At 38.8% G+C, this 18,542-nt stretch overlaps 1 long non-coding RNA gene across 2 annotated transcripts in view; it reads left to right on the top strand.

Annotated features, from left to right (window-relative positions):
• LOC134367238 (uncharacterized) overlaps nucleotides 1-16,911 on the top strand; it is a 64,504-nt gene extending 47,593 nt beyond the window's left edge. For both annotated transcript variants that reach the window (XR_010022391.1, XR_010022390.1), the window contains 2 exons: nucleotides 10,003-10,260; nucleotides 10,491-16,911. This is a non-coding gene — a long non-coding RNA (uncharacterized LOC134367238). The remainder of the gene's footprint in view (nucleotides 1-10,002; nucleotides 10,261-10,490) is intronic.
• The last annotated feature ends 1,631 nt before the right edge of the window (nucleotides 16,912-18,542 follow it).

Below are 18,542 nucleotides of genomic sequence, written 5' to 3'. Positions count from 1 at the left end.
GGGGTACAATCCCACTTCTAGGAATATATGCAAAAGAATGGTAACCATCATGTGGAAGGTTACCTGCACTCCCATGTTCATCACATCTGTACTTAAAATAGCCAAAATGCAGAACCAACCTAAATGTCAAACTATTCTTGCATCCCTGGGATAATTCCTTAAACAGACAAGAACAAAAACAGAAAAAGAAAATGATAGACCAATATCCCCATGAAGAAAGATGCAAAAAATTTCAACAAAATACTATCAAACTGAATCAAGCAGCCCTTGAAAAAGATCACTCACCACATATTTTCCTATTTTCTTTTTTGTGTGTGCTCTTCATTTTTTCCTGTAATTTTTAATTTCCATGAAGTGTTGCTTCACTTTAGTCTGAAGAACTTACTGTAGTATTAATTGCATTACAGGTTATCCAGCAGCCAATTGTCTAAGGTTTGATTATGTGGAGGTTTCTTATGTCATTCTCAGTTTGGAAGGATAATTTTGCTGGATATAGAATTCTGAGTTGACAATCTTATTTTTTCTTTAGCATTGGAAAGATGCTGGTCCATTTTTCTCCAGCTCTCCGTGTATTTCCATCATAAAAATATTTATTCTTGCTCGGGCCGAACCCGTGGTGTACTCGGGAGAATGCAGCGCTGGGAGCACAGCAGTGCTCCCGCCGCGGGTTCGGATCCTATATAAGGATGGCCGGTCCACTCACTGGCTGGGTGCGGTACGGCCGGTCACAAAAAGACAAAAAAAAAAAAAAAAACTGTTTATTCTTGCTATCTATAAATATGATTGTTTCTCATTTATTTAAATCTTTAATCATTTCTTTCTACATTGTTTTGTGCTTTTAGATCTGTAAGTCTTGCATTTGTTTAATTGAATATATTACTAAGTAATTAATATCTTGTGATGTAAACAATTGTTTTCCTTATTTCAGTTTTGGCCTATTCATTGACAGTATAAAAATACAATGGATTTTGTGTATTTCCTCGTATTCTGCATCCTTGGTGAAATTGATTTATTATTCCTAATTTTTAGTGGATTTCTTAGAATTTTCATATAGTTTAATGTTATCTGCCAATGGAGATAGTTTTACTTCTTTCTTTCCAATCTGTATACCTTATGTCTGTTTCTGGGAAACATATTGAAAAAAATGGTCAGAATAGACATATTTATCTTGTTCTTGATATTAGGTGGAAAACATACCCTCTCTCACTGAGTGCAATGTTAGCTGTAGGTTTTTTGTTGATGCATTTTTTCAGGTTAAGGAAGTTCTCTTTTATTCCTAGTTTGTTTTCTTTTATGAAAGTGTGTTGGATACTGTCATGTGTTTCTCTGAATATCTTGAAATGATCATATGATTTTAGTTTTTTAATCTGTTAAGGTGGTGTTTTACAGTGATTGATTTTTAGATATTGAAACTATCTTGTATTCCTAGCATAAATCCTACTTGGTCATAATGTTTAATCTTTCATATGTTGCTGGATTTAGTTTGCTGATATACTGTCAAGGATTTTTGCATCTGTATTCATAAGAGATAATGGTCTATACTTTTCTTGTGATGTGTTTGTCTGGTTTGGGTAGCAGGGTAGTACTGGCAATATAGAATGAGTTGGGAAGTGTTCTCTCCTCTTAAATTTTCTGGAACATTTTGTGAAGAATCACTGTTATTTATTGTTTAAGTGTTCTTTAAAATTTTCCAGTGAAGCCATTTGGGTATGGGCTCTTCTTCATGGGAAGATATTACTTTGAAGTTACTAATTCAGTATCTTTACTTGTTATATTTCTATCCAGAAGTTCTGGTTTTTTGTTTTGTTTTGTTTTGTTTTGTTTTTTTCTTTTTTGAAAGAGTTGATTAGTTCATGCCGTTCTAGGAATTGGTCAATTTTGTGTAAGTTATCTAATTTTTAGCATGTAGTTGTTTATAGTAAACTCTTATAAGCCTTTTATTTGTTTGTGCAAATTTGAGAGTGATTTCCTCTGTTTAATCGCTGATCTTAGTTATTTTAGCTTTTTTTTTTTTTTTTTTTTTGTCAGTCTACCTAAACATTTATCAATTGTGTTGGTATATTTAAAGAATCAACTTTTGCTCTCATTGATGTTTTTATTTTTTTATATTGTCCGTTTATTTCTTCTACAATCTTTATTTATTTCTACCCTCGGCTTTTATTAGTTTTAATTTACTTTTCTTTTTCTAGTTATGGTAAAGTCATTTATCTGAGATCTTTTTCACTATGTGAATATAGATGCTTACAGCTATAAATTTTCCTCTAATTGTTTATTCAGCTTCATCCCCTAATTTGCTGTGATGTTTTGTTTGCACTTTCATTCATCTCAAAGATTTTCAAATTTTCTATGTGATTTATTCTTTGTCCCACTGTGTCTTTCATGGTGTGGTTCAATATCTACTTATTAGTAAATTTCTCTATTTTCCTTCTGTTGTTTTCCAATTTAAGTCCGTTGTGGTCAGAGAACATACTTTGCTTTATTACAATTCCTTTGAATTAATTTGGCTTTGCTTTAGGCCTAATGTATCGTCTATTCTTGACAATGTTTTATGTGTACTTGCAAAGAATGAGATCAGAGTGTTCTCCCTATTACCCTTTCTTTCTAATGATTTCTTTTCCTTTTTTTCTAATGAAAGTCTCTCCCTAAGTCTGGATTTGTTTTTACTTGATATTCACTATTTGATTAGTCATTGTTATCACATTTTCCTTAAGTCTTTAAACGTAGTTTTATTTACTACTTTGAACTTATTTATCAAAGCTGATTTTTTCATTTAATGATCTTAAAGAATATGTAAAACTTACTCTTCAGTTAAACACACTTAATCTCTCTACTTACTTGAAGCTGATATACATATATCTTTCATTGTGGTAAAAATGTATATAACATAATGTTTGTCATTTTAAGCAGTTTTAAACATACAATTCATGAAATTAATTACAATTACAGTGCTGTGTGACCATCACCTCTATTTCCAAATCTTTCTTGTCATTGTAAACATAAACTCTGGATCCATTAAACAATAACTCCCCATGTAATAGCTGTTATGAACTATTTTTCTGCTAGTCCAACATATGGTTTCCCCTAAAGGCATTGACTATTGTTTGCCTGTTGTTTTGTATATGTATCACACTTTCCTATTTCTTTGCATGTTCAGGTTTTTTTGTTGTTGTTGTTAAAAACTGGACATATTAGTAATATTTTAAATCTGGATACTATTCTCCAAACAGGCTTATTGTTTGTTGAGTGACTTGACTGGAAGTCTGTTTCTACTTCATAGTGCAGCTTCTGATATCCTTGCTCAGATTTTCTCTCTGTTTTTATCTTTTTAGCCTGGCTTCCTAGGGATCCTCCCTTTATCGGCAGAAAACACTTGTTGGTGAAAAGTTGTACTTGAGCCCCTAAAGTGGAAAAATGTTCATCCTTTACTTTTGGATCTATTTGCTGCTTGGAGACTGCTTTCATCATTCCAGGTTCAAAGTTTTATCTTTTAGCATCAGAAAGAACAGACTGAATATAATTTTATTTTTCAGCTTGGCTTTATAGGAATCCCCCGGGTTCAGAATAGCTTATTTTTCAGCCCCTGATTAGTCAGATTATGTTTAAGCAACTTGAGCCTTTGAGGTTTTTACCTTTGGCTGATTGACCTGTTTGTAATTTGGGAATGCTTTAAAGTCTTCCTCCACCTCCTACTCCAATAACTTCTCAGTGGATGCAGCCTCAAACATGCAAACATCCTTCTGGACCCCCAAGCATAAGTGTGATCACAAATAGGCCCTTCCTGGCTTTCTCTATCTCTGGTTCTCTCTGTTAATTTTCTAGCTGCTCTCCAACTTCCCTGTTGCTACTACTTCCATGGAGCCAGCAGCCCCTCAATATTTTGTCACCAATGTCTCCATTGCTTTTGAAGCCCGTGGGTATGAACTGTCCACATTCTGTCCCATACAAAGTCAGTACCCTTAGGCAGAGCTGCAGATATACTAGTCCGTACAGCCTACTTCTTCCCGTAGGCAAAACCTCACTACTACTAAGTCTCTTAGTTAGGGTAGGGGATAGAGATCCACTTCTGCCAGAGTGACATCTCTGCTGTAAGAATGGGCACTGGTGGGGGAAGGAGATAGCACCTGGCCTTTTTCGCTTGCCTTCTCCAAAACTCAACTTCTGCCCAACAAGACACACAGGAGAGGGAAATTACCTCCTGGGGCAGAGCCCTTGCCCTACAAGTGGGAGCTAGGTGAGAAAAATGTACCCCAGTCATCTTGACCGTGCTTTCCTGGAATAGAGCTTCTTCAGCAGAGGGCTTGTAGGGGAGGTGGTGAATGAGAGACATAGCCTGTCCTCCCAAAGTGAAATTGGAGCTCTACATTGTATGCTGTGAGAGGAGGGAGTGATTGTCTTCTTGTCTTCACTTCCTGCAGTAGAGATTCTGTAACAGAGCTGGAAGGAGGGTGCATGAGAGCAGATCATAACTCAAATGTCACAGTCATAGACTCTTACTGTTCTTACCAAGATTTAGTAGATTTTATTGAATGTTTCTTTTTCTATTTGCTATGTGCCATTAACTTCCAGAAACTTCAAATGTTTTTGATATAATATTCACCAGTTCAATGATTGTTTTACAGGGATTAGTATTCACCCAGATCCTCGCACATCTCTCCTGAAGTCTGCCCTTCTAGGTTTATTTAGAATAAACAAGCTAGACAAGTTACGCTCTGGTAAGACAGTGATAACTATTAGCATGTTTACAAAGAGTTATTACCAATGTCATTAGCACTTTTATAAGGAGGTCATTTCCTCCCACCTGGCTTTCCAGGTAGAGAAGAAATAGTTACAGGATTTCTTTTATTCCTTTGCTCTACAACATGCAAAATCCGTCTAAAATGTTAGGAGGCAGGGCAGTGATTAGCTATGGAGAAAAGGGAAGGCATTGTGATGGGAGGTGGTAAAGGGAATTATCTCTCTTTCTTCTTCTGAAAGTCTGACAATGTTTCATTCTCCACCCGAGTGGTGTTTATAAGCTGTGTTCTCTTTTCTTAAGTACATGGATCTAGTTATTTGGTATTTTTTCACTCTTCTCTGTTTATATTATGTTATGAAAGACAAATACATAGGACATATAAATACAATAAATATTACCTAGAAAACCAAGGAAATATCATCACTAAATGTTTGGTGTGTGTGTGTGTGTATGTGTGTTTGTATGTTTGTGTATGTTTTTCTAGGAGGCAGAGTGGTAAAATTTTGGAAGTGTATATATGGGGTTCCAAAGACATTGGTAATGTTCTCTTTCTGGTAGGTATACATGCGTTCACTTCATTAATTATTTCTGTATTTCATGTGTATGCCACATATATAGTTTGCTAATAAAACATTTTAAAGAGATAACTTCTTTTAACTGGACACATAATATGTACTTTCTGTATCCAGCTTCTTTTTCTAAGAGTAATATCTTTGTAGTCGTTTGTAGGATCAGTTTCCATTTGCTTTTTGTGTGTAGTATTCTATTGCCTGAATGTTCCATCACATGGATATTTGTCCATTCTGTTGTTGCCTGACATTTGAATTTATCCTGTCTGTGGCTACTTTGGATAAGGGTGTATGCACATTGTGGTACATTTGTCCTGGTGAAAATAAGCACTTATTTTTCATGGGTACATGCTAGGAGCAGAGTTGTTGAGTTTCAGGGTAGACAGAGAAGATATAATTTTAAATAAATATTTGAGTTTTTACCATTATTATATGTACTTCAATATTTTACTTACTAAAATGAGTCTATTTTTTTTTTTTTTGGATACCAAAGTGGCCAGAAGATAATTTTTTCTATCAGTGAATGAAAAACTTGTGGACATACTTAGATTTTATCCATGGGGTGCACAGTTTAGACAGTGAACAAATTTAAATAGGCAGTGGAAGGCCCAGGGAATACATTTTTTTGTGTCCCAGATTCAGTACTGGTTATTCAATAGAATGGTTACATTTCCACACAGAAGAGAAAAAACAATGGTGCCTTGGAATTAATTTACTTCACATAATGTAATAACAGAGTAAGAATTGGTGCTGAAATTTCCTTACAACTTTTCTCTCAATTATTCACTTTTGCGAGCCGGTTGTCTAATGTACTCTTTGTGTGATACCATTTTCTGCATTCCCCTTAGCTTTGTAAAAGGGTGGTTTTACTGTAACCTGTTGTTTCATTATTGGTGCCAGGTACTGCCATTTATAGGAGCAATAAAAGGAAAATGGGTGCAGTCACAGAAAGCATATTTATCAAAAGAATATCCTATTTTGTTCCATTAGGAGATAAACATGACTTGATCTCAGCTTCAAAGGGCACTTATAATTCATCAAGGAACAATTATGTGATCAAAGCCCAAATAGCTACAGGCTTATGAAAATGTTCACTGTGTTTTAGCATTGCTTAAGTGGACATGCAAATTAACCAATGACACCAAAATGCCTAAGCAACAGCAATACTGTGTTAAAGGGAAGGATATGACTTACAGAGGAATGGAACCAGTGGTAATGAGAGGCCCTGATTTCTGAGTGCCTACTGTGCGTCAGGTGTCGCACGTAGAACTTGCAGTGTGTTATTTACTTTAATTTTTACAGACATTAACAGATCGATATTATGTGTTTGATGACGTTACTGGGGTTTAAGGGGTACGTAATCTGGCCATGGAAACTGATGCAGCTGAGAATTAAGTCTTGACACAATGAACTCCAGAAGTTGCTCTTTTTGCACTTTCATTGTAAAGGCAAGTCACAGATGGAGTTTTTGTTCTTAGGAACAGAAATTTTGGTAAGGACATTGTGGCTTCATAATATCCTGATAATTGTGTAGGATTTTATTCTCCCTTTTCTTCTTTCCTCTCCCACTCCTTTTCTTCCCTTTGCTTTTTTCTTGCTCCTCCTTTATCTTTATAGCCATCATCATAATCAGTATATATGAGTGGTAAAGCATGATTATTCTCTACAATATGCGATTCGCCTGCCTAAATTTTAAAAATGGCAATAATTAAAAACTGAATTAAAATTAGTTGTTTGCTGTGCTATTATGTGAGCTGTAGCTTGGTTCTCTCTGACTGCTTTTTGGTGAGAATTGAAGACTCTTAGAGAGGGTGTAACCCGAAATAAATATAGAGTTTTATTTGGGAAAAAAGTCAACATTTGTCTTTAAGTTTGAAGAAAGGAAAGCATAAAATATTTTATGAAGAGAAGCAGAAAAAGTTTCTTTTTATGATTATTATTTTTTAAATGCAGATATATTAAAATTTGAGGTACCTTGTCTAAATTTGATGAATAAAGTATATATACATGGTGTATTATATGAATATATTAATATACTACTCTAATGCTATATATTAGATTATGTAGTAGCATTTATAAAATGTATGTGTGTGTGTGTCGTTATATAGTAGTAATTTTGAAAGTGTCCGTGAGAAAAATTATAATGAAAAAGAAATGCCCACATCATCATCGGGAAATAACTAGAAATATATACTGGATACAAATGTGGTCATTGCATATACTAACTAGATTATATTATTGCAGAGAAAACTCTTATGACAGGTGAAATATTATAGTCTTTTATTGTTTAAAATATCATTTTACCACTGTTTGGTGAAAATGTCTGTTGAGTGTATACGTTTTCCTACATTCTTATTTGCTGTACACCTCCCATCTCATTTACGGAACATCTACTCTTTGCCAGATACTGTTTTATAAGGAAAAATAAGGCATAACTTTTTCTCTTGAGTTCACCATTTAGTGAGAGAGATGGAGAAGCAAACAAACAGTGTTCATAGAGTAGGAAATGATATCAAGTAGTGAGAAAAGGCCACACAGGATCCTTTGGGAGCACAGAGAACAAGCTCAGTGGTCAGGACGCCCGTGAATCTACGGTAGGTTCTTGACACACAACAGCGGCACCAAGGTCGAGTGAGGGCACCTGCAGAGAGACGCGGCCTGATCCATTAGAGTCCAGGAAGAAAGTCAATAGCACATGTTCTTTAGAAATAATGAGAAAACAAAAACCTCGTTAAATAATTTGAGATTTAAAATTATATAAAATAAAAACTCTCACTGTTTTCAAAGTTATACTTCTGTTATATTTCACATAGTAGCATTATTTGATAATATTTTCTTTTCCAGTATAAAATACTTATAAAATGCCTATATTAAAATTCCTTAAGTTCAGTATACAATGTTAAAATTAATCTAATCTATGCACATTTTCGGATAAAATTACAATTTAATTCTCTGATTATTAATTGCCTAAATGTTGATATAAGTGTTCACTAAGGCCAAATCTGACAGACCCCTGGAAGCCAAAGTGATAAACACTTCAATAAGGAATGCTTTGTTAGTGGCAAAGCTACTCATTGCGGCTACATAATAGATTGTTTTTTACACCCAAACCAGAATCCTTCTGTTTTATACACGCATGTGTGTGAGAGAGAGAGAAATATATCACTTACACGTATGCTGAAAACATACTTATGTTAGGTATTAGGGCAGGTTCTTCGAAGGCAGTCTTTCTCCCACCTTTTCTATTTCTTCTCCATTTCTTTTTCTCCTTAGTCTCTAAAAACGCCCTGTCAGTCACAAAATCAACAAACGATCACAAAAATAGAAAGAACTAACCATTTACTTGATCCCTAGCAGATCCCAGGCTCATACTGTCCATTTATCTCCCTGTGGCCAACAAAAGTGCAAAATAGCTTCTCAGGTGGTCATTTAAGGATGAGTAAATGCCACCAGACCACAACTATCCCAATGTACAATGTAGTTGGCTTCTTTCTTTTTTTTCTCACGTCATAAATCTGTGCCTGAGAATTCTTCATCATCTTGCTGCCTCTTTGATACATTTCAAACCTCTCCACAGAACAGCCCCTACCCACCAAACTCCCCTGCCCAGCACTGCCACACACACACATACTCACAGAATAGTTTTCCTCACGTTTTCTCTGGCAAGACCTAACATTTACAAACTATCGTGTTGAAAAGTCCACGAATAATCAGACCGCTTTCTGTACCTCGCTTTTTCATTCGCTCTAATCTAACTGGTCATGAATTCCTCAGGATTCCCTTGTTTTGCACCTTTATTTCTTCTTCTACACACGCACTACTGTGACCTCAGGTTTTGACTCTAGGAACATCTGTCATTCATGTCCTCATCACCTCTGCTGACCTCACGAATGATCTCAGTATTAGAAATTATTTGAATGGAACAAGCTTCCTTCCCCTTCTCCTGTTCTGCATATGTTATATTTTTCTTCTGTTTGGAATATTCTTACCCTTTGTCTCACTTGTAAACATATACTCCATCTTCAATTGTCAAACCCGTTATCTCTGAGGTCTTTCCTGATCCGTACTCCCCATAGCTATTGTTTCGTGGCTTAAAAGGATGCCTGTTTGTTGTCTCTAACATCCTTCTGCTAAAATCATCCGTGGGGACTCCATATGCTCTGGAAGACCCAGCTCGACTTTGACCTCATTACAAGTGTCCCCCATTAGTGTAAGTCAGTGATTCTCACATTGTGACCCCAAACAGGCAGCATAAGTACCTGGGAAAATGATAGAAATGTAAATTCTCAAGCCACACAACAAAATTACTGAATCAGAAACTCTTGAGGTTTATGTTTTAACAAGAGCCTGAAGTCATTGTGGTGCAGCCTAAGTTTGAGAAACATGAATGGACAATATTTTTCTCATTCTCTGTGCTTTTACACCAACTTCCACACATCTTCAATGGAAGCAATAACCATATTATATTGTAATTATTTCTATTATTTTCTGAAACATTTTCCTCTTCCTTTCATAGGTGGTGAACACAAAGGGAGATTCAACCCGTACTAGTAATCTTCACAACCCCTTTGCATTCACCGCCCTCAGCACCTGCTGAGCAGTGGCCACAGCTGGCCGGCGTTCATGTGCTTCATCAGACCTAAGAAGGACGGGCAGTCTCCAGAGTCATTGTAATGCTGATTCCAGTTTTCCTCATAGGTCATGAGGAACTTCGTGGGTGTGAGTCTGAATCCCTTCTGCTCAAAACACGCGATGAACTCTCCTGTATGCCTGCTTCGTGCCTCTCAGCTTGGTGACAGTGATGGTGCCAGGTATACACTGCGTTGGATTGTTCTTCCCAAGATTCATTCACACTGTCTCCAAATCCTTCACGGCCTGCTCAGCGACAGCTACAACTCGCCGTGGACCCGCGTACTTCACCAAACCCGCAGAGAATGGCTGATCTGTCATTTCATGGTATTGCTGCTCCCAGTAATCGTCCGGCAGAGATTAGGTTCAAGAAGCTGCTTTATCACTCTAAAGTAACTTCAAAATGACTATTTAATTTGGTCCTCACAATGTCCCTGGTGTGTAAAGTGGGTAGAAATGGGAAACAGGAGAAACGTAGGGCCAAATATTTAAGCAGAGAAGATCTGTTACTACCGATGTGTTCCGTAGGTTGAGTTGCTTTTTTTTTTTTTTTCCAGAAGGAATTTAGGTGAGACAAAATGAACTGGTCTAGCAGTCTAACATTCACAGTGCTGGTACTTCAGTGATTCCTCACATTACTGGAAGGACGTCATAGTAACAGAGGTGATTCCCTTCCTGCTTCGGGGGTTTCCCCAGTGCCTGAGTGAAAATTATACTCAGGAAACTCCAACTCTTCTTCTCATGGTGCTTGATGTGCTGTCCTCTGTCATCCCATTCCCTGCCCCTTTGCTGGATGCCACTTAAAAGGTCAGTCTATTGGATTGGTTTCCATATGAATGACTTGTTCTGTGTTCACTTTCCTCGGGTCCACTTACGGTCATATATGCAGCATATGATGCAGGCTGTGAACACTTACCCAGCACAATATTTTCTGTGTGAGGAAATAAATGGTGCCATATTATGTATACCAGGCAATAATTTCACTAGAACCACATGCCATATGTTGGCTTCCTTCAATTTCTGCTGAACTAGGTGAACATTGGTACTGAGTTTTGTTCTGTTTCTTTCCCTCACCTCCCTGAGGTAAAACAGTTGGTCTTGTTATATCTGCTATAGAGATTGAATTAGGGCCTAAAAATTATATGCCCATGAGAGAGACAGATTGACCTCCACCACTACTGATTTAGAAACTACCATGCATGCTGCCATAGCATGGTGACTCCCCACAGGAGTGATGCAGGTACATTGCTTAAAAATAACATGGAAAAGTACCAAAGATTGCAGCATTTTTTCACCACACTACAGGGCCGCATAAGAAAGCCTTGTTTAGCAGTTAAAGGTATGGGGGATTCAGTGATTGTTCACATTACTGAAAGAATTTCGTTATCAAGGAGATGATTAAATTCCTCTTAAAACTCTTCATTTCTACATTTTAAATTTTCATTAAACCAGCAGCATGAGGAAAATTATAGGCTCTGCTGAACATTCATTACATGAATCTCACAGAGAATGACATCCTTGTCATCTACAATCAAAGGGGGTTGTTGCATTTGCCAAAAAGTGCAGTGGTATATGAACCTATGTCTAGTGCATACCACAACATATGATGACAGGGATGCTCCAGGTTTCCTATGTCAGCCACTGATTTCTAAGTTGTACACTGTCTCATTGTTTATTGATAGGGCCACGCAGGCACTATTAGAAGTTTTCTACCACAAGTCTATCTAGTGCACAGGCAAGAAAAGACCATCTTTCCCTTGGAGCAGTGCTCAGGTTAATAACTGGTCATGTGTGCATCTCGGTCAGAGATTCTACACATCATCCTGCCTCATGGCATGTGGGCTTTAAACACACAGCGACCAGTTTATTTCCTGGAGATCCCAGGGGAATGAAGGTTCTAATGCTATGATGGCCAGATGGAAATGGTTGCCCATGAGGCTAATTGTCACCTCCTCACACAACATCCTGAAGCCTCTTGTGTGTTCCCTTTGCATCATGCCGCTTTGATGGTGGCCAGCAAGCGTGCCTAATGATCCCAGGAGTGCCATGCCAGTAGAACTTTTCCCTATGGGTGTACCTACTCCTCAGAACAGGCCAGACCACCTTGATCACCACTGCACAGTACTGGTGGTTCAGGGGTTCCTTGGTTCCTGGCATTGGTGGATGAAGGTCTGGGCGAAGGGACTGAATCCCTCCCTCTTGGGTCCATGATTCCTGCTCCAAAAGGACAGAGGGCAATGGAGATACTGGTCTTATTATTTCCGGAACCAGATTGCAAAAGGTTATTTTAGATAGCAAGCAGGTTCATTGCAGCAATTGTACAACAAGCTTCACCCACAAGAGACAGGTCTGTCAACAAAGACAGGGCCAGTCATGAACACACAGGTTATTGATGAGGGCAGAATGATTCACAGAGTAAATGCCCCTCTGAGGATGAAGTTACAGATATCTTCCCGAATGTGCTGTAGGATATGAAAGGAGAACCATGTGAAGGTGCCCTGGGGGTGAACGTGATGGTCAAAAAGATACAATGGTTTGTACTGGATTTCCGAAACATGACTCCCATCACTCATGGCCTTCCGTTTCTCATGGGCTCTTGTCCCCTAAGGAGCTGGTTACAGTCGATGTCCTGTATGAAGACAAGTGGTGGCACACTCCCAAGTATTTCTGTTGCTGAAGGGTGTTGCCAGTAATGGAAGAAAAGTCATGCCCTTAGTCTTCGTCCTGTTGTCCTTCAGCGAGTGGATAGGCTCTTGCTTCTGTCCCGACCGGCTGTCCCTATGGTGATTATTCTTAGATTGCTGGGTTCGGATTGCCCCTGGTTGTCTCCTCCTCCACGAAAGGTCCTATGTCACTCCTCTCAAGGCTCATAGCCGGATACTGATAGCAAGTGCACGCTCCTGGCAAAGCACGTCTGCCAAGATATTCCCTATTCCCTATGTGAGAAGAGGATTCGCCCTCCCTTGAAGGCAAAGTCAGTTTTATCCCAGAGTCGGTTCCCCCGCTTTGACTGCTTCTTGTTTCTGCGGGACATGTCCATTGTGGGCAGGGATCGCATTTCCGTCAGCTCCCACGACAAAAGCTGGCCATTCCCGTGAACTCTGACCTGTTCCCCTGGCTCCAAGGCCTGTCTCAAAGACGTTCTACCCTGGATTCTGACTGTCTCCTGTTCTGTACTGCTTCAGGAACGCTCACGTATGTTCCCATTGTGAGACATTATCCTCCAAGGTAATGAAATTACTTTAAGTACAATCCTTCGCAGATATTTCATCCATAGGTCTCATCACCACTGTCACACCTCTTGGCAGGGTAGTCAAGCCTGTCTTCTCCGTAAGATGACTACATGCCTGCTCCTTGACAACTAGCTTTTCTCTCAGAAGTGGGAGAACTGTGATCCATAGTGGTGGCGGGACTTGCTTGCCTTACCCTCAAAGTGCTTCATTTGCACTCGTGTTCCAATCCCGGGGTTTGCCACATCTATGTTAGAAATGAGGGTGTCTGAACCAGATCCGTTGTGTGGGTCTTCCGGAGAATTACGTGTCATGTGTTTCTAACTTAAGTCTGGTACTTGCACTGCTCTCTGATGCTGTCTGTAGGGTCCGAAAGCGAGCTTATACCCAGCCAGAAGTCCTGGGTCCTCTCGTCCAGCAGTATGATGACTGGTAATCAAGTGCCTGTTGGGAGACCGAGGACGTGAGGGCTGTGGAGTTGTTCGAATCAGCATGTCAGGGCTCGGTGTTGGAGAATTTTTTAATTATCGACGGCATGCACCCTGCAGCCATAGTACAGAAAGTTTTGGGTGTCTTGGACTGAGCTTCCCGTGCATGAGCCCGGCCTGTCCACAAAGATGTGTTCATTCATGAATACACAGGGTGTTGCTTCACAGCAGTATGGTTCACAGAGTAAATGCTCCTTCATGGACCAAGTTTTAGAAATGTTCCAGAAGGTGCTGTGGGGTATGAAAGGAGAACCGCATGGAGGTACCCTGGGGGGTGAACGTGATGGTCAAGAAGGTAGAATGCTTTATACTGGTTTTGCAAAACATGACTCCCATCATTCATGGCCTTCAGTTTCTCAGGTGCTCTTCTCCCCTCAGTCGTTGGCTACATTTGATGTCCTGTATGTAGACAGGTGGTGGCACTTTTCCAAGTATTTCTGTTGCTGAAGGGTGTTGCCAGTAATGGAAGAAATGCCATACACTTTGTCTTCGTCATGTTGTCCTTCAGCGAGTGGATAGCCTCTCGCTTCTGTCCCCACCTGCTTAAACCCAGCATTCTCAGAATCATTACCATAGGGACAGCCAGTGGGGACAATACTCTTAGAATGCTGGGTTAGGACTCCCCCTTGTTGTCTCCTCCTCTAGGACAGGTCCTATTTCAATCCTCTCAAGGCTCATAGCCGGGTACTCATAGCATGTGCACCCTGCTGGGAAAGCACCTCTGCCAAGATATTCCCTATTCCCTATGTGAGAAGAGGATTCGCCCTCCCTTGAAGGCAAAGGCACTTTTATCCCAGAGAGCTGGTTGCCCCGTTTTGACTGCTTCTTGTTTCTGCGGGACGTGTCCACTGCGGGCAGCAATCGCAATTCTGTGAGCTCCCGCGAGGAAAGCTGGCCATTCCCGTGAACTCTGACCTGTTCCCCTGGCTCCGAGGCCTGTCTCAAAGACGTTCACCCCCAGAGTCTGACTATCTTCTATTCTGTACTGCTTCGGGAACGTCCACGTATTTTCCCAGTGTGACGTTTTTTCAGGGCTCCGTGTCAGAGAATTTATTAGTTATCAGCAGCATGCACCCTGCAGCCAAAGTACAAAAAGTGTTGGGTGTCTTATACTGAGCTTCCCATGCATGATCTAGGCCTGTCCACAAAGATGGCTCCATTCATGAATACACAAGGTTTTGCATCACAGCAGAATGAATCAGTGAGGAAACTCTCCTTCAAGGACCAATTTTAGAAATGTTCCCGAATGTGCTGTAGGATATGAAAGGAGAACCATGTGAAGGTGCCCTGGGGGTGAACGTGATGGTCAAAAAGATACAATGGTTTGTACTGGATTTCCGAAACATGACTCCCATCACTCATGGCCTTCCGTTTCTCATGGGCTCTTGTCCCCTAAGGAGCTGGTTACAGTCGATGTCCTGTATGAAGACAAGTGGTGGCACACTCCCAAGTATTTCTGTTGCTGAAGGGTGTTGCCAGTAATGGAAGAAAAGTCATGCCCTTAGTCTTCGTCCTGTTGTCCTTCAGTGAGTGCATAGCCTCACGCTTCTTTTGCCACCGGCTGTCCCTATCGTGGTGATTCTTAGAATGGTGGGTTTGGATTCCCCCTGGTTGTCTCCCTCTCTGCGACAGGTCCTGTGTCAGTCCTCTCAAGGGCGTTAGCAGGCAACTGGTAACATGTGCACCATGGTGGTAAGCACACCTGGCAAGATATAACCTAGTACCTATGTACAAAGAAGGATTCACAGTCCTATGAAGGCAAAGGAAGTTTTACCCCAGACCCAGTTACCCTTTTTGACTGCTTATTTCTGCTGGACCTGTCCATTGAGGCCACTGATCGCATTTCCATCAGCTCCCGTGAAGAAAACTGGCCATTCCTGTGAACTCTGACCTGTTCCCCTGGCTCCAAGGCCTGTCTCAAAGACACTCTCCCCCGGAGTCTGACTGTCTTCTGTTCTGTACTGCTTCGGGAATGCCCATGTATGTTCCCATTTTGTGACATTGTCCTCCAAGGAAATGAAATTCCCTTTAGTACAATTCTTTGCATATATTTCTTCCATAAGTCTCATCCCCAGTGTCACACCTGTTGGCACGGTAGTCATGATTGTCTTCTCCATGAGATGAATGCATGCATCCTTCTTTGACACCTTGTTTTCTCATGGCGGGGGAAGAAGTATAATCCATAGTGCTGGCGGGGCTTGCCCTTAGAGCCAAAATTTTTACTGTGTTACAATTTTTTTTTATCTACAACAGAGACTTTAGTCCTGGGAGAGTTTTCTGTTTTTCCCAAGCTTACCATTTCTACGTGCAATCCGAAAACTACAGGGCTGTTGCCCCACAGAGCTATAAGTTAGGTCCCGTGAAATACGTTTCCTTTATTAATGTTGGTCTCCTCCACCATTTTCGCAGAAATTTGTGTACAGTGGACTGACCCAGCATCTAAAAAGTCAGTACCAATTTATCACGGATAGCTAAGTGAGGTGCTAGTTCGGAAAATTGAAAATCTAAGAGGCATCCTCAATCCCTGTGTTTCACATTCAATTAGTGAACAATTCCATTCATTTATACCTATAAACATTTTTTAAACATGTATGCTTTTCACAAGTTCAACTGCTGTCACCTGATTGTTGCTGTGGTGTCTTGACTTGTCACTCTGCCTCCAAACTCAAATCCTTAAGATTCATCATCCACAATCACACTACCCTGGTCCTTCAAAACACAATGTCTGTTCATGGTAGAAGTACCCATTTGTGGCTCCTGTTGCCTTGAGCGATCCCTCCACGATCTGTACCTTGGACCAGCTCGTTAGCCTCATGTTTAAGTTTAGTAGCATTGTCTTTCAGAAAGCCATGTTAGGGATCACAGTACTTGATGTGTTTAGCAGGACTTCCTAAATTTTCCACTTGCAATTTTAAAGGTGAAGTTAAGAATGGCATATATATGAAGAGTTTCTTAAACTTTCAAGGTAGAATGGAGCCCCCATCTACCCCGTTTGTTTTGTTATCATCCATAGAACCCATAACCATATTGAGACCTGTTAGATTCTGCAGGTAGACAATACAATTTCTTATCTATCAGTGTTTACCTTGCACTTTTTACTGCTCTTAGCACATATTAGATGCTGAAACCTATTGGTTGGTTGGTTGGATAAATGAATATTTGGAGATTTGAATGAATATCTAAAGAGTATGTATTTTCATTTAATTAGAGTGTACTTAAAATACTCTATCCTGAAACCATACTTTTGATTATTTTAATGCCCAGGGCTCATAATTTTAATTTTGATGTTCAATGGTCAGTTTTCATCTATTTTTCTATACACAATAGAGAATAAGCTGGAGAAATATGTTTTTCAATCATATATCTTACAACGTTTTTGTTTGATTTTATTAAATACTATTTTATTGTTCCTCAGTTAAATCTATTGGAACGAATAGAAGATAGCATGCAGAATATGTAAAAAGAAGTAAAATGTTTATCATCTTTTTATCTTTATGAGTTCCTTGGTTTCTAAATAAAGAAGAGTTTATTTAACTAATGAAAAGTGTCAACAATTCTTCCATCACAATAAGAGTGGCGAGACTTAAATGATCTTTTGTCATCTATATGCAATGTAAATATAAATAGAAAAGATTTCCAAAAGGATTTCTTATTTGTCCAGAAACGTTTAAATGAAAAGACTGGCCTCTGTTTTATTTTCCTTCTCTCTAGTGAAGGGCTGTTTTAGTATACCAGATTCGTAACGCTAACATTTTTCATCGAAACGTAGGTCAGAGAAAATCAAATACTATTTGACCTTCAGAAACTGTTTTTTTTTGTTTGTTTGTTTGTATCTGAATGGATTCTCTCTGTATTGTTTGAAGGAGAGAAATGTTTGACATGGTGATCTTTAGACAGGCAATGTACAAAATCATTTATGAATTTTCGACTTGGTAATTCTGTATAATAATGAGAAATAAAGCACTGCAATATATCACATATAAAAAATTACTGAAATTAAGTCAGTAGCAGATATAGGGTTAAAATACAAAGCACTGGTTCTTCATGAAGTTCCATAAGTAATACTTTTTAAAGATGTAGAAAATTAATGACATTTGAGCTTACCATAAATTAATGTTCAACAAGAATTTTAGCATAGGTGACTTTGTTTTAAGGAAGGTATCTTTCACGTAAATTATTTCTGCATTTTGGTAATCATTGCATTCACGATAACTTTTTAAATTTTTTTAAATTATAATTTTATAAAAAATAGTTTTGAAAGTTTTCTGGGAAGTGGGATTTGTAATTATATCCTGCCCTCAAAGCATGTTATTTATGTATCAAATGTGCGAATATGCCTTGTCCACTAGTATTGCAGATACGCAAAGTTCAAGCAGCATAAATTAAAAATGTTATAATCTCCTTATCCCTCACAAAGTTCTTTGAAACCAGTTTAAAGTGATGGAGAATAAAATGTGAAAATATAAACACCATCACTGTAGATTCTAAAGGCAGGTAATATTTAAGTAGGAAAAAAATAAAGTGTTCCAGTGAATAAAAGTCAAGGTAAATAATTATTCTGGTAGGGGGTGTGGTAGAAGAGGGGTTGTGGAACTGGATTGACCACTTTCAGATGAGTAGGAAAATCAGGGTAGTTTAAGAAATACAAGCTTCTTCTGAAATATCATTTTATAAATTATGTTGAAAATTTTAGCATCCCATTTAATCATCTAAAAACCCAGAAATGAGAATAAAACTTTTTGAAGATAACATAATAATGCCATTTACTTTTTCCTGTTGTTATATTTTAATCAATGTAACCTGAACTCCATTATGAATTAATTCATAAATTTCATTAGGCAATAAGCAATATATAATATTGTGGAGTAATTAAACTTGCTATTTATTTCTA

The sequence above is a fragment of the Cynocephalus volans genome, chromosome X, assembly GCF_027409185.1.
Source record: "Cynocephalus volans isolate mCynVol1 chromosome X, mCynVol1.pri, whole genome shotgun sequence".
Classification (NCBI taxonomy): Eukaryota; Metazoa; Chordata; class Mammalia; order Dermoptera; family Cynocephalidae; genus Cynocephalus; species Cynocephalus volans.
Note: the sequence above shows the minus strand (reverse complement) of the source record. Positions and strands in the feature narration are given on the sequence as shown.